This window comes from Schistocerca cancellata, chromosome 1 (genome assembly GCF_023864275.1).
Source record: "Schistocerca cancellata isolate TAMUIC-IGC-003103 chromosome 1, iqSchCanc2.1, whole genome shotgun sequence".
NCBI lineage: Eukaryota > Metazoa > Arthropoda > Insecta > Orthoptera > Acrididae > Schistocerca > Schistocerca cancellata.
In genome coordinates this window covers 664,734,444-664,748,488 of record NC_064626.1, presented here as the reverse complement: position 1 = coordinate 664,748,488, position 14,045 = coordinate 664,734,444, and positions in this window count along the sequence as shown.

Here is a 14,045-nt window from a genome sequence, read left to right as displayed (position 1 = left end):
CGAAAGAACTTGCCCCTCGTGTAGCATCGGTGTACCGTAGGTCTTTGGAGAAGTGACGTTCTCCTAGTAATTGGAAAAAAGCAAAGATCGTTCCCGTTATCAAGAAGGGTCGTCGAACCGACTTACGAAAATATTGGCATCTCTGACGTCGATCATTTGTAGATTTTCGGAATATGTTGTATGCTTTCGTTCTACGAAATCTCTGGAGACCGAAAATCTCTTTCGCAGGAACGAACATGGGCTCTGAAAACAAAGATCTTGTGAAACCCAGCTCGCTCTGTTCGGCCACGAGACCCAGGCAGCAGTAGAAACAGGCACCCAGCCAGATGCCGCGTTCCTTGACTTCCGGAAGCCATTCGATACAGTTCCTCACTGCCGCCAGATGAACAAAATACGAGCGTACGGAATATCAGATCAACTACGTGACTGAATTGAAGAATTTCTGGAAAACACGACACAGCATGTCAATCTGAACGGAGACACGCCTTCAGCTGTAAAAGTAACTTCGGGTGTGCCCCAAAGGAATGTTATGGGACAATTACCTTTCACCCAGTGTGTAAGTGACCTAGCACATAACGTTGGAAGTAATTTGGCGCTTTTCGCTGATGATACTGTTGTATACGATGCTGTTGTATACTGAGAAGACGCGACAGTAGAAACTGATTATTTCAGAAACCGGATAAATTGAACGGGTTTAACAGTCAGATCACGTGGAGAAGAAAAGAACTGCTGTAATCGAAAATCGGTTTTTTAGGCGATAACCGCCATCCCTATTGCACGATGCAGCGAGGTAAATGCGAAGGCGCGCAGCTATCACACCCTGCAGCCGGCGTAAGCTTGCACACTTCCCGGAAGGAAACTGGGGCCAGGTGTCTGGAGCTGGTGGCTGCCGCTGGCGGTTAGAGTAGGGCAGGCAGAGGCGTGCTCACTGCTGGAGGCTTAACGGAGGCGGTCGGCTGCACTGACCTGAGTCACGGCCCGCCAGGCGGCACCCCCCCCCCCCCCCCCCACACACAGTCACCCTACACACAAACCGCGCGCGTGGGGGCTATTTCCGTAGCGTCAGCAGCCACGCACTTGCAACCGATTGCGCAACATTAGTACAGCAACGTGCATTTTGTTCCCCTGTTCCCTTCAATTGTGCTCAAGGCTGTCTGTTTCTAGCTCATTATCACATTTTACCAACAATGCCGACATTGTTTTGTTACACAAGCTCGAAATTTAGAGAGGATTTCAGAGCGAGATAATTTTAATAGTTTTCACAACGAAACTCTGTCTCGAAATCTGGCTGAAAACCCAAAGGACCGTATGTGAAATGAACTCCGTATACTCGCTTCAGACTCGCCAACCAGTCCTAAAACCTGAGTTGAACTGACCGCCATGTTTTCCCTAGAGTATAGGATATTCATGCTTATTTACCTACGAGTCACGGCGAGTGGAATTTTCTAATTTAAAGTAATGAAGAATTCGTCGTAAATATGGGTGGCTACTCAGCAACACTAGTCATTGCAAAAATGGTTTTCGCGTGTTTCGACTTCCAAGTGACTCCCAACAAAGAAAAAGCTGGTCCATAAATTGCCACAGAGCCAACTGGGAACCAGGACCCGGTGCTCATTTGTGTATTGTAAATATATTGTTATAGAAACAGTTATAAACATGAAACCAGTTGTATACAATTGCATTTCGTCACACAGTAGGACCGAGCGAGGTGGCGCTGTGGTTAGCACACTACACTCGCATTCTGGAGGACGACGGTTCAAACCCGCATCCGGCCATCCCGATTTAGGTTTTCTGTGGTTTCCCTAAATTACTTCAGGCACATGCCAGGATGGTTCCTTTGAAAGGGTACAGCCGATTTCCTTCCCCATCGTTCCCTAATCTGATGGGGCCGATGACCGCCGGCCGGGGTAGCCGAGCGGTTCTGGGCGCTACAGTCTGGAACCGAGCGACCGCTACGGTCGCAGGTTCGAATCCTGCCTCGGGCATGGATGTGTGTGATGTCCTTAGGTTAGTTAGGTTTAAGTACTTCTAAGTTCTAGGGGACTGATGACCTAAGAAGTTAAGTCCCATAGTGCTCAGAGCCATTTGGACCTTTTGGCCGGAGACCCCACTGTCTGCTCTCCTCCCCCGGTACAACCAACCAACCACACAGTCTAAAACTGTATTGAAGTAGTTCGCCTGTTTTTCGATTCTGAGACACTTTCGCAATTTGCAAAGTGGGGTGCTATTTTTATTGTGATGTATTTATACGTCGTTATCATTAACATACATAAGCAAACTGAAGATTACCTAACCCCATTTCTTATAAAGGTTCGGTAGGACGAGTATTAATCAATATATTTTTAAAACGCATTGGTCACTGTGAGGGAACCTGCACAAGTAACATAACCTTCAAAGAGTAAAGTTTTGACGAGAACTCAACAAGCAAGAAACATATAATACAGTACACAAAATGAATACTGGTTAAATGTCAGATGAAAATTTTAATAAAAATTCGTTTCACTGCAACATATGCTCATCAGCCAGAACATTATGACCACCGACATACTATCAATATAAACCGGTCTAGGCGATAGGAGTGTCACCTAACGAAGAATGACTGCTATACTCTGTTCATAGTAAGAATAAACCTCATGTAAGCGAACACAAACGCGATGATTGATCAGAAGCCGCAGCACACGTACGATGGTGTTGTTACGCTTTTAGAAGTAGGCCCTACTTATCTATAAGATACGCTTTTACTCAGTTATATTAAATGAAACTTTGAGATATTCTAACGTATTAACAGTCATCAACGTTTTTCTTAATCACGCATTAGCTATGTAGTTTTTATTTCAAAAGTCATGTACAGTCATAATATCTATATTGTTGTGCTCTAATTGTGCGCTGTTAATACGCAGATTAAATTGGCTGAGGCCGCTTCCTGCCCCATAGCGGAACACACGTGTGGAGCACTGTTAAAAAGTGCCGAATAATAGTTTGTTCTTAATGTTTTTCATAAATTTATAAAAGAAAATCGGCTTTGAAGTTTTCCAGGGACTGTATTTGATACAGTGGAGATTGAAACAGACGTTGGATGAATAGCAGAATCGGCAGTGTAATAGACTGCTAATACACTCCTGGAAATGGAAAAAAGAACACATTGACACCGGTGTGTCAGACCCACCATACTTGCTCCGGACACTGCGAGAGGGCTGTACAAGCAATGATCACACGCACGGCACAGCGGACACACCAGGAACCGCGGTGTTGGCCGTCGAATGGCGCTAGCTGCGCAGCATTAGTGACCCGCCGCCGTCAGTGTCAGCCAGTTTGCCGTGGCATACGGAGCTCCATCGCAGTCTTCAACACTGGTAGCATGCCGCGACAGCGTGGACGTGAACCGTATGTGCAGTTGACGGACTTTGAGTGAGGGCGTATAGTGGGCATGCGGGAGGCCGGGTGGACGTACCGCCGAATTGCTCAACACGTGGGGCGTGAGGTCTCCACAGTACATCGATGTTGTCGCCAGTGGTCGGCGGAAGGTGCACGTGCCCGTCGACCTGGGACCGGATCGCAGCGACGCACGGATGCACGCCAAGACCGTAGGATCCTACGCAGTGCCGTAGGGGACCGCACCGCCACTTCCCAGCAAATTAGGGACACTGTTGCTCCTGGGGTATCGGCGAGGACCATTCGCAACCGTCTCCATGAAGCTGGGCTACGGTCCCGCACACCGTTAGGCCGTCTTCCGCTCACGCCCCAACATCGTGCAGCCCGCCTCCAGTGGTGTCGCGACAGGCGTGAATGGAGGGACGAATGGAGACGTGTCGTCTTCAGCGATGAGAGTCGCTTCTGCCTTGGTGCCAATGATGGTCGTATGCGTGTTTGGCGCCGTGCAGGTGAGCGCCACAATCAGGACTGCATACGACCGAGGCACACAGGGCCAACACCCGGCATCATGGTGTGGGGAGCGATCTCCTACACTGGCCGTACACCACTGGTGATCTTCGAGGGGACACTGAATAGTGCACGGTACATCCAAACCGTCATCGAACCCATCGTTCTACCATTCCTAGACCGGCAAGGGAACTTGCTGTTCCAACAGGACAATGCACGTCCGCATGTATCCCGTGCCACCCAACGTGCTCTAGAAGGTGTAAGTCAACTACCCTGGCCAGCAAGATCTCCGGATCTGTCCCCCATTGAGCATGTTTGGGACTGGATGAAGCGTCGTCTCACGCGGTCTGCACGTCCAGCACGAACGCTGGTCCAACTGAGGCGCCAGGTGGAAATGGCATGGCAAGCCGTTCCACAGGACTACATCCAGCATCTCTACGATCGTCTCCATGGGAGAATAGCAGCCTGCATTGCTGCGAAAGGTGGATATACACTGTACTAGTGCCGACATTGTGCATGCTCTGTTGCCTGTGTCTATGTGCCTGTGGTTCTGTCAGTGTGATCATGAAACTTCCTGGCAGATTAAAACTGTGTGCCCGACCGAGACTCGAACTCGGGACCTTTGCCTTTCGCGGGCAAGCGCTCTACCATCTGAGCTACCGAAGCACGACTCACGCCCGGTACTCACAGCTTTACTTCTGCCAGTACCTCGTCTCCTACCTTCCAATGTGATCATGTGATGTATCTGACCCCAGGAATGTGTCAAAGTTTCCCCTTCTTGGGACAATGAATTCACGGTGTTCTTATTTCAATTTCCAGGAGTGTATGATGCAGTTCATGGCTCGCTGGTTCAAATATCGCCTTAATCATTCCCTTTCTTTTCGTTGAATCTGAAACACCTACATGTCGTAATTGTAAAATTAATCATCATTTTTTGTGAATTATTCACGTCTCCTAGTTTCTAATTACCTACTGCACGCGAAATTCCTGTTTTCGCGGCTCGCTGGTTCAAATATCGCCTTAATCATTCCCTTTCTTTTCGTTGAATCTGAAACACCTACATGTCGTAATTGTAAAATTAATCATCATTTTTTGTGAATTATTCACGTCTCCTAGTTTCTAATTACCTACTGCACGCGAAATTCCTGTTTTCGCTTCAAATATAAAATCTTAATTATGGATATTTTATGGACGGTTGTTATTAAAGGTTGCTGAAATTAAGAAAAGATAACAATTTAATTTTTTGAGACAAAAATGAAAAACCAAATGCTCTTCATTTTGGAATGTGTCCATTGTTTTATACCACAGATGCAGTATCACACGAACCAGAGTGATAAATGCCTTAGAACATGAAAAACAATCATTCTCACAGCATCGAGCACACCACACAAATGCTGCAGTTTTACATGCCACTGTACCACTACAACATAAACACAATAGAACTGATTTTGAACCAAGTTCAGGGATTTTTCGCGAGAAATAATACGACTGTCAAACTGCCAGACGTACAGGAACTAACGCACACAGTTTTTTCACCTTTCCTGCCGAACGCTGGCGGGATATACAACGGCACGTCATAAAAGAAGAGGAGAAAATGCGGAGCCTGGGTGGCTTCGAGGATTCTGTTCTTGATCGACTCGTTACCAACGTAGCAGATGACAGTTCTAGAGCTGAAATGTATTTCTGGGATTCGGATAAGGAAGGAGCTAAGAGATCACCAGACGACTCATTAATACCAGTGGCTTCAGTATTCAACAGTACGGTGAAATCCCTACAGTGTGCTTTTGCATCACACGTAACTTGCTCAGAAAAAAATCCTATGTTTAAGTTAGGAATTTTCATCACTCTTTCTTGTAATTAGAATACCATGGCAGGTGAGAACGTGAGCATAAAATGCTTTCCGTCTGGTCACCTAAGAAGCGTGCGGAAGTACTGGAGTTTTGTCAAATATTATTTCATTCTCTTTAAAAATTAAACGACATTCGATGCTATATTGCTTCTTTGCTCGTCTTTTTTTTCGCCTGCAGGTGCTCACATCATTGCAGGTTAGCTGGACCAGCTCGGTAGCCAGTGCTGCACAAGTTCAATGTGCCGACAAAGCTGCTGTCCCACTAGAGCTGAGTTTTCAGCCATTTGCCACACTGATTCAAGAAAGATGTACTCTGCGTGATGGAATGTGTCTGGACAACCAATACAGGACATTAATACGGGGTATGTCAACCCTTCGCCGTTATGACAGCTCGAACTCTGTTGTGTACACTTTCATCGACGTGTGTGAATGTCTGTGGAGGAATGACAGCCCATTCTTCCTCATGAACACGAACTAGACGAAGTATTATTGTTGGACGCCAAGGTCTGCAGCGAAGTAGACGTTCAAAGACGTTCCATTGGGTTGAGACAGGGACTCTGGGTAGGGCAATCCACAGAACAACTGCCGCACAGACGCTGCTTTTAGACTGCCTACACTGTCATGGTGACATAAACTATCATCGTACATAAACTGTCCCTCTACGGTACGCAACACACAATGCTATAAAACACATTTAGCATTTTCTTAATCGCTAACGACGAAAAACAGCCTCATAGTTTACCACCACCACCTCCTGCGTTTTTCGCTGTTGGCACTACACACAACGAGAGGTTACGTTCTCCAGGCCTTCGCCAAAGACTTGCATCGGATTGCTACAAGGCATAGAGTGGTTCGTCACTCCGAATCACTCTTTTCTAGTCATCCACAGTCCAGTGATGTCGGTTCTTATACGGCTCCTCAAGCATCGCCTGGCACTGACTACAGAAATGTGTGACTTATGAGCTGCTTGATCACTGGACCCCATCTTTTTAACTCCCTACGCACATTCATTGGGGCAGTTACACTGCTGGTAGCTCGATGGAACTCGTGAGTAATTGGTTCAAAAGGTTCAAATTGCTCTGAGCACTATGGGACTTAACTTCTGAGGTCATCAGTCCCCTAGAACTTATAACTACTTAAACCTCACTAACCTAAGGACATCACACACATCCATGCCCGAGTCAGGATTCGAACCTGCGACCGTAGCGGTCGCGCGGTTGCAGACTGAAGGGCCTAGAACCGCTCGGCCACTTCGGCCGGTCCAAAATCGCTCAAAAGAGGAAAGGCCTCTGGACCTGATGGGATACCAGTTCAATTTTACACAGAGTACGCGAAGGAACTTGCCCCCCTTCTTGCAGCGGTGTACCGTAGGTCTCTAGAAGAGCGTAGCGTTCCAAAGGATTGGAAAAGGGCACAGGTCATCCCCGTTTTCAAGAAGGGACGTCGAACAGATGTGCAGAACTATAGACCTATATCTCTAACGTCGATCAGTTGTAGAATTTTGGAACACGTATTGTGTTCGAGTATAATGACTTTTCTGGAGACTAGAAATCTACTCTGTAGGAATCAGCATGGATTTCGAAAAAGACGGTCATGTGAAACCCAGCTCGCGCTATTCGTCCACGAGACTCAGAGGGCCATAGACACGGGTTCACAGGTAGATGCCGTGTTTCTTAACTTCCGCAAGGCGTTCGATACAGTTCCCCACAGTCGTTTATTGAACAAAGTAAGAGCATATGGACTATCAGACCAATTGTGTGATTGGATTGAGGAGTTCCTAGATAACAGGACGCAGCATGTTATTCTCAATGGAGAGAAGTCTTCCGAAGTAAGAGTAATTTCAGGTGTGCCGCAGGGGAGTGTCATAGGACCGTTGCTATTCACAATATACATAAATGACCTGGTGGATGACATCGGAAGTTCACTGAGGCTTTTTGCAGATGATGCTGTGGTGTATCGAGAGGATGTAACAATGGAAAATTGTACTGAAATGCAGGAGGATCTGCAGCGAATTGACGCATGGTGCAGGGAATGGCAACTGAATCTCAATGTAGACAAGTGTAATGTGCTGCGAATACACAGAAAGATAGATCCTTTATCATTTAGCTACAAAATAGCAGGTCAGCAACTGGAAGCAGTTAATACCATAAATTATCTGGGAGTACGCATTAGGAGTTATTTAAAATGGAATGATCATATAATGTTGATTGTCGGTAAAGCAGATGCCAGACTGAGATTCATTGGAAGAATCCTAAGGAAATGCAATCCGAAAACAAAGGAAGTAGGTTACAGGACGCTTGTTCGCCCACTGCTTGAATACTGCTCAGCAGTGTGGGATCCGTACCAGATAGGGTTGATACAAGACATAGAGAAGATCCAACGGAGAGCAGCGCGCTTCGTTACAGGATCATTTAGTAATCGCGAAAGCGTTACGGAGATGATAGATAAACTCCAGTGGAAGACTCTGCAGGAGAGACGCTCAGTAGCTCGGTACGGGCTTTTGTCAAAGTTTCGAGAACATACCTTCACCGAAGAGTCAAGCAGTATATTGCTCCCTCCTACGTATATCTCGCGAAGAGACCATGAGGATAAAATCAGAGAGATTAGAGCCCACACAGAGGCATACCGACAATCCTTCTTTCCATGAACAATACGAGACTGGAATAGAAGGGAGAACCGATAGAGGTACTGAAGGTACCCTCCGCCACACACCGTCAGGTGGCTTGCGGAGTATGGATGTAGATGTAGATGTAGAATTCCTTCCGCCGATTTTACGCAACTTTTTTAGAGAAAAGCTCTGCAGTGCTCAACGGTCCCCGCCCATCAGTACATGGGAGATCTGCCTGATTTATCTGTGTTGCTTCCCTCGCGTTTCCATTTGACAATCACATCGCCAATAGTTTAGTTGGGCAGGTGTGGATGGTTTTAAATGTTCCTGATGCACTTGTTGCTCAGATGGCATCCAATGAATGGTCCACATTCGTAGTCACTGAGCTCTCCTGACTCACTCATTTTGCTGATACTGCTTCTCTATTGACAACAAGTTCCACGCCTCCTTTTTTAATGGCGGGTTAGCTTCTTGTGACATCTGAAATATCCCCTTTGAAAAATTAATGAATTACTGTACTGATAAACCTCTTACGTTATGAACTGACACACAATATTTTTTTATCGCAACGCAATCTGACTTTCAATAATCCCTACAAAACAATGTCCCTGACTAACAATAACCTATACCTTTCATGAATCATTTACCTCACAAAAATCTTCGTTACTCAAACTACTGCAATACAGCGTGCGCCAGTACTGCCAGCTGAATAAAAGATTCTAACTACTGAAGGCACTAATTACTGATAGGCATAGTTAGCAAATGAAAGATTTTGATAGAGAACAAACAATGTGTTTACCTTAATAATGTTCAAAAGTCATCATATATATATATCAGTTCATGATATCCAATATCACAAATTTACTCTTTCTGATGGACACACGTTCAGATCGTCCGCTCTCAAAATTCTGCCATCTCTCTCCCCACATTCACCACTGCTGGCGGTTCACCTCCAACTGCGCAACGCTACGCGCTGTTCACTTCCAACTGCCCACCACTACAATAGTAAATATTTCAACAACGCCAACCAGCCACAGACTGCCCACAGCACAGTCAGTGATTTTCATACAGAGCGCTACGTGGTGTTACCAACATAATAACCTAACCAGCCTACTTTTGATGAATTTTATATACTTTCTGATACAACTTTGTCAGCTTGCGAACTATCGAGAAAATATCGATGGGATTTGACACCCCCCCCTCCCCACCCCACCCTCTCACCATCCATCGTTCATCAACCGGCCAGCTGTCGGGCCACTGCTCCGTCGGTCAAAAAACGACTCGCGCCGAGTGCAACGCCTCGGGAAGTGCGCAGCCGGCAGGTGGCCGGCCCTGTTTTCAAAACAGTGCGCCGCCGCTGTTTGAAATAGCAGCAGGCAGCCGCGGACGCAGTCGCGTTCTGAGAAGGCGCAGCCGCCGCCGTGGCTCGCACTCCTGCGCAGTTTGCGGTTGGCCGCCGGCCACGAGTGACTGACTGCACTCAGGCCGGCAGCGGGTGGAGGGACCGGCGAATACCGGATAGCGGGTGGTCTCCGCCGCCTTCTGCCTCCTGGTCCCTCTGCCACGCCGTTCGCCTCCTCTGTCGCACCGCTCAGGCACGTCGGCTTCGCATCTCCCGAAAGCCGTCCTCAAACGGGACGTGTTCTTCATCGCGAAGCACGCCGGACGTGGTATCCGTCGCGTTTGCTGCGCGCTCTGTAACGACCTGCTAACGTCTCGGAACGCCCTCCTTGTCGTGATTTGCGATCGCAGCGCTCTCCAGCCTACAGTTACCAGCTGCATTTGGCACGCAAATCACACAGTTTGTTTACCGAAATGGACGCGCATAAAATTGCCGCGTTACTGGTCGTCAAAGAACGAGGGATTGAGCCAGTCAGATGGACTGCAGCCTTTCAATCCTTTGGTGCATGATACGTGGCACATTCACCAAATCGAGCACACTCTCCCTCAGGTTTAGAGCAGCAGCATCATGTATTTATCATGCTTCTATTAAATTAATGAAAAAGTCTCAGAATACTTTAGCAAACATAAGGTGGAAAATGTAAACTGAAGCGCCAGAGAGAGTGGTATAGACATGCGTTTTCACATACAGAGATATGTAGACAGGTAGAATACGGCGCTGCGGTCGGCAACATCTTTGTAAGAAAACAAGTCTCTGGCGCAGTTGTTACATCAATTACTGCTGTTACAGTGGTCTCATCGGATCAACCTGACGAGAGCGTGTCGCACAACGACCCATCTCTTCCCACATCAATTTCCATAGTCTTTTCCCAGGCCGAAGGGTGTGCTGCACGGAGCTTCAGGTATCTGGCGTTATGGCGTATGACAGTAGGATCGTTCTCGTGGCTATGTCACGCAACCTGACTTCATATTTGTACGTCAGTCTGGTGATTCGACCTGTTGTGCTGCCATTCATGAACAGCATTCCAGGGTGTGTTTCCCATGTGATCTTGCAATGTCAATCAGTAAAATACGTCATCTAGACAAATGTGTAACCGAAATTTTACCTCTCCTCTCTTCCTTCCCTTGTCTGGTCCTCTCTTCTCTGTAACCCCCCCCCCTGCACCCTCTCTACCCCCTCCACTCCTCTGTTCTCCTCTCCTCTCCTCCTCTCCTCTCCCCACCTCTCCTCTACTCACCCCTCACCTCTACCTTCAACATTTATTATTTTTTTGTGTTGCAATTTTTTCCGGGAGTGTCCATATACACTGAAGAGCCAAAGAAACGGGTACAACTGCCCAGTATCGTGTAGGGACCCTGCGAGCATGAAGAAGTGCCACAACACGAGGAGGCACAGACTCGACTAATGTGTGCATTAGTGCTGGAGGGAACTGACACCATGAATCCTGCAGGGCTGTCTACAAATCCGCAAGAGTACGAGGGGGTGGAGACCTGTTCTGAACAGCACGTTGCAAGGCAACGCAGATACGCTCAATAACGTTTATGTTTGGGGAGTCTGGTGACCTACGGAAGTGTTTAAACTCAGAAGAGCGTTCTCTAGCAATTCTGGACGTGTGGGGTGTCGCATTGTCCTGCTGTAAGTGCCCAAGTCCGTCGAAATGCACAACGGACATGAATGGATGTAGGTGATCAGAAACTATGCTACGTCACTTGTCAGAGTCGTATCTAGAGGCATCAGTGATACCAAATCACTCCAAGTGCACATGCCCCACACCAATACAGGGCCTCCACCAGCTTGAACAGTCCCCTGCTGACATACGGGGTCCTTCGATTCATGACGTTGTCCCCATACCCGTACACGTCCATCGGCTCGATACAATTTGAAACGAGACTCGTCCGATCAGGCCACATGTTTCCAGTCATCAACAGTCCAATGTCGGTGTTGACGGGCTCAGGCGAGGCGTAAAGCTTTGTGCCGTGCAGTCATGGGGGGTACACGAGTAGTCCTTCGGCTCCGAAAGCCCATATTGATGATGTTTCGTTGAATGGTTCGCACGCTGGCACTTTTTGATGGCCCAGCATAAAAATCTGCAGCACTTTGCACAAGAGTTGCGTTTCTGTGACGTTGAACGAATCTCTTCAATCGTCGGTGGTCCCCTTCTTGGAGAATCTTTTCCCGGCCGCAGCGATGTCGGAGATTTGATGTTTTGCAGAATTCGTGATATTCACAGTACACTCGTGAAATGGTGATACTTGAAAATCTCCACTTCGTCGTTGCCTCGGATATGCTCTGTCCCATCGCTCGTGCGCCGACTATAACACCACATTCAAACTCACTTGAATCTTGATAACCTGCTACTGTAGCAACAGTAACCGATATAACAACTGCGGCAGACTTGAAAAGCATGAAATACGATAACCCTTCAACTAACGATACTAAGTACCCATCATTTTATTACAAGAAATCCTACCATAAAGGCTCGCTTACTAGAGATCGTCAATGAGCGGGTGCTTTGAAATACATTATATTCATAACATGTTACAATATAAAAACCACCAGGCACAGACTCCAGCTCCACAGCACTTAATCCAGTACAGTGTCTGGTAAGTTCTCCATGTTTCGTAAAAGCTGTCTTGCATCTCATTGGCTACGCTCCTCTCCACGAGACAATATGCCGACTTGGCTGATTCTTCCTCTCATGCTTCTCAATGTAGTGCAACATGAAATTCCACGCTGTGACGTCACTAAACTCGCCAAGTTCCTTGTCCACGAACACTTCCAGGTCCCATGGTAGAACGTCGTCAGTAAGACAAGGAACGAGTGGTCGGCTTGTAAGATATTATTCCATAACTGTGTCTTTGTCATCATCCTGTGGCTATAGTGTACGTTGGAGCCACTGAAGGTGCAAGGCATAGATAAGATTCCTTCGAAATTTTTAAAATCATTGGGGCAGATGGCAACCAAAAGGCTATTCAAAATTTGTTTGTAGAATATGTGAGTCTCGAGACATACCTTCAAACTTTTGGAAGAACATAATCCACACAGTTACGAAGATAACAAAGTGACGTAAGTGCGAGAACTGTGGCACAATCAGTTTAAAAGCTCATGCATCCATGTTGCTGACAAGAATAATATAAGTTACACAAGAATGGGAAATAATATTCAGAATCCGTTAGATGACGATCAGTTTGGCTTTACTTTTATAACATCACATCTAAACTCGTTCGATTCTCTTCTTTTCCGGTTTCCCGAAGCCTGTGATTCACTTCTGTTTAATGCTGCGCTCCAAATCTAAATTCTTAGATACGAGTTACACATGTTGCTGGGGTCGATCTCTGATTATATAAATATTTTTTGTGAAGCCAAAATCGCTTGATTTTAATACTTTTATTCCAATTACTAGTTTCGACAGAATCGTGCTGTCTTCAGATTGACATTACCCTGCACGGAAAGAAATTAGGCAATCGGTAAGCTGTACAAGAAACAACCATTTTTTTCCGATGACCCAACTTTTAGAACAACTTTTATTCTTTCTTCCTTTATTATTTCATACGCCTCCCCCCCCCCCCCCCCCCTCCCCCATGTGGGCAGCACAATTCACCGCTCTTCAGCCAAGAGACTGTATAAAATATCACACGAGAAACGTTACACATATAAAATACGGGGATAAAAGGTGAAGTTTATACAGTTAGAGTTAAAATATACAAAACAGGATAGTTTAATGAGGCAGTGGTTGTGGTGGTAAGTTCCTACGGAACCGAACTGCTGAGGTCATTGGCCCCTAGGCTTACACACTACTTAATCTAACTTAAACTTACGATAAGTACAACACACACACGTATGCCGGAGGGAGGTCTCGAATTTCCGACGGGCAAGGTGCCCTAGACCGCGCGGCTACCCCGAGCGGCTTTAACGAAGCACTTGTACACAAAATCCACATACTAATAGATTATACTCGACGAAGGAGTAGCACACTGCAGTTACGTAACGTACATGGCAAGCACCAAAATATGACAGACTGGATTAAAACTGAGAGGACTTGCCAACGAAGGGGAGGGAGAAGACAGGTTGAGAGAGGAGGATGGGCAGGAAGGGGCGGAAGGGGGGAGCCGATAGCACACCAAGGAGACGGCGAGGGTGCAGAAGGGAGCAACCCAGGAAGGAGCGCAAGGACTGAGAAAGGAGAAGTTAGAAGGACAGGAAGAGTAAGAGGGAGGAAACGTCATAGGGGGAGGGAAAGAAGAGGGAACCCTAGGAATCAGGGGGAAGGAAGAGGAGGGTCAGAGTTGGAAGGATAAATATCGGAG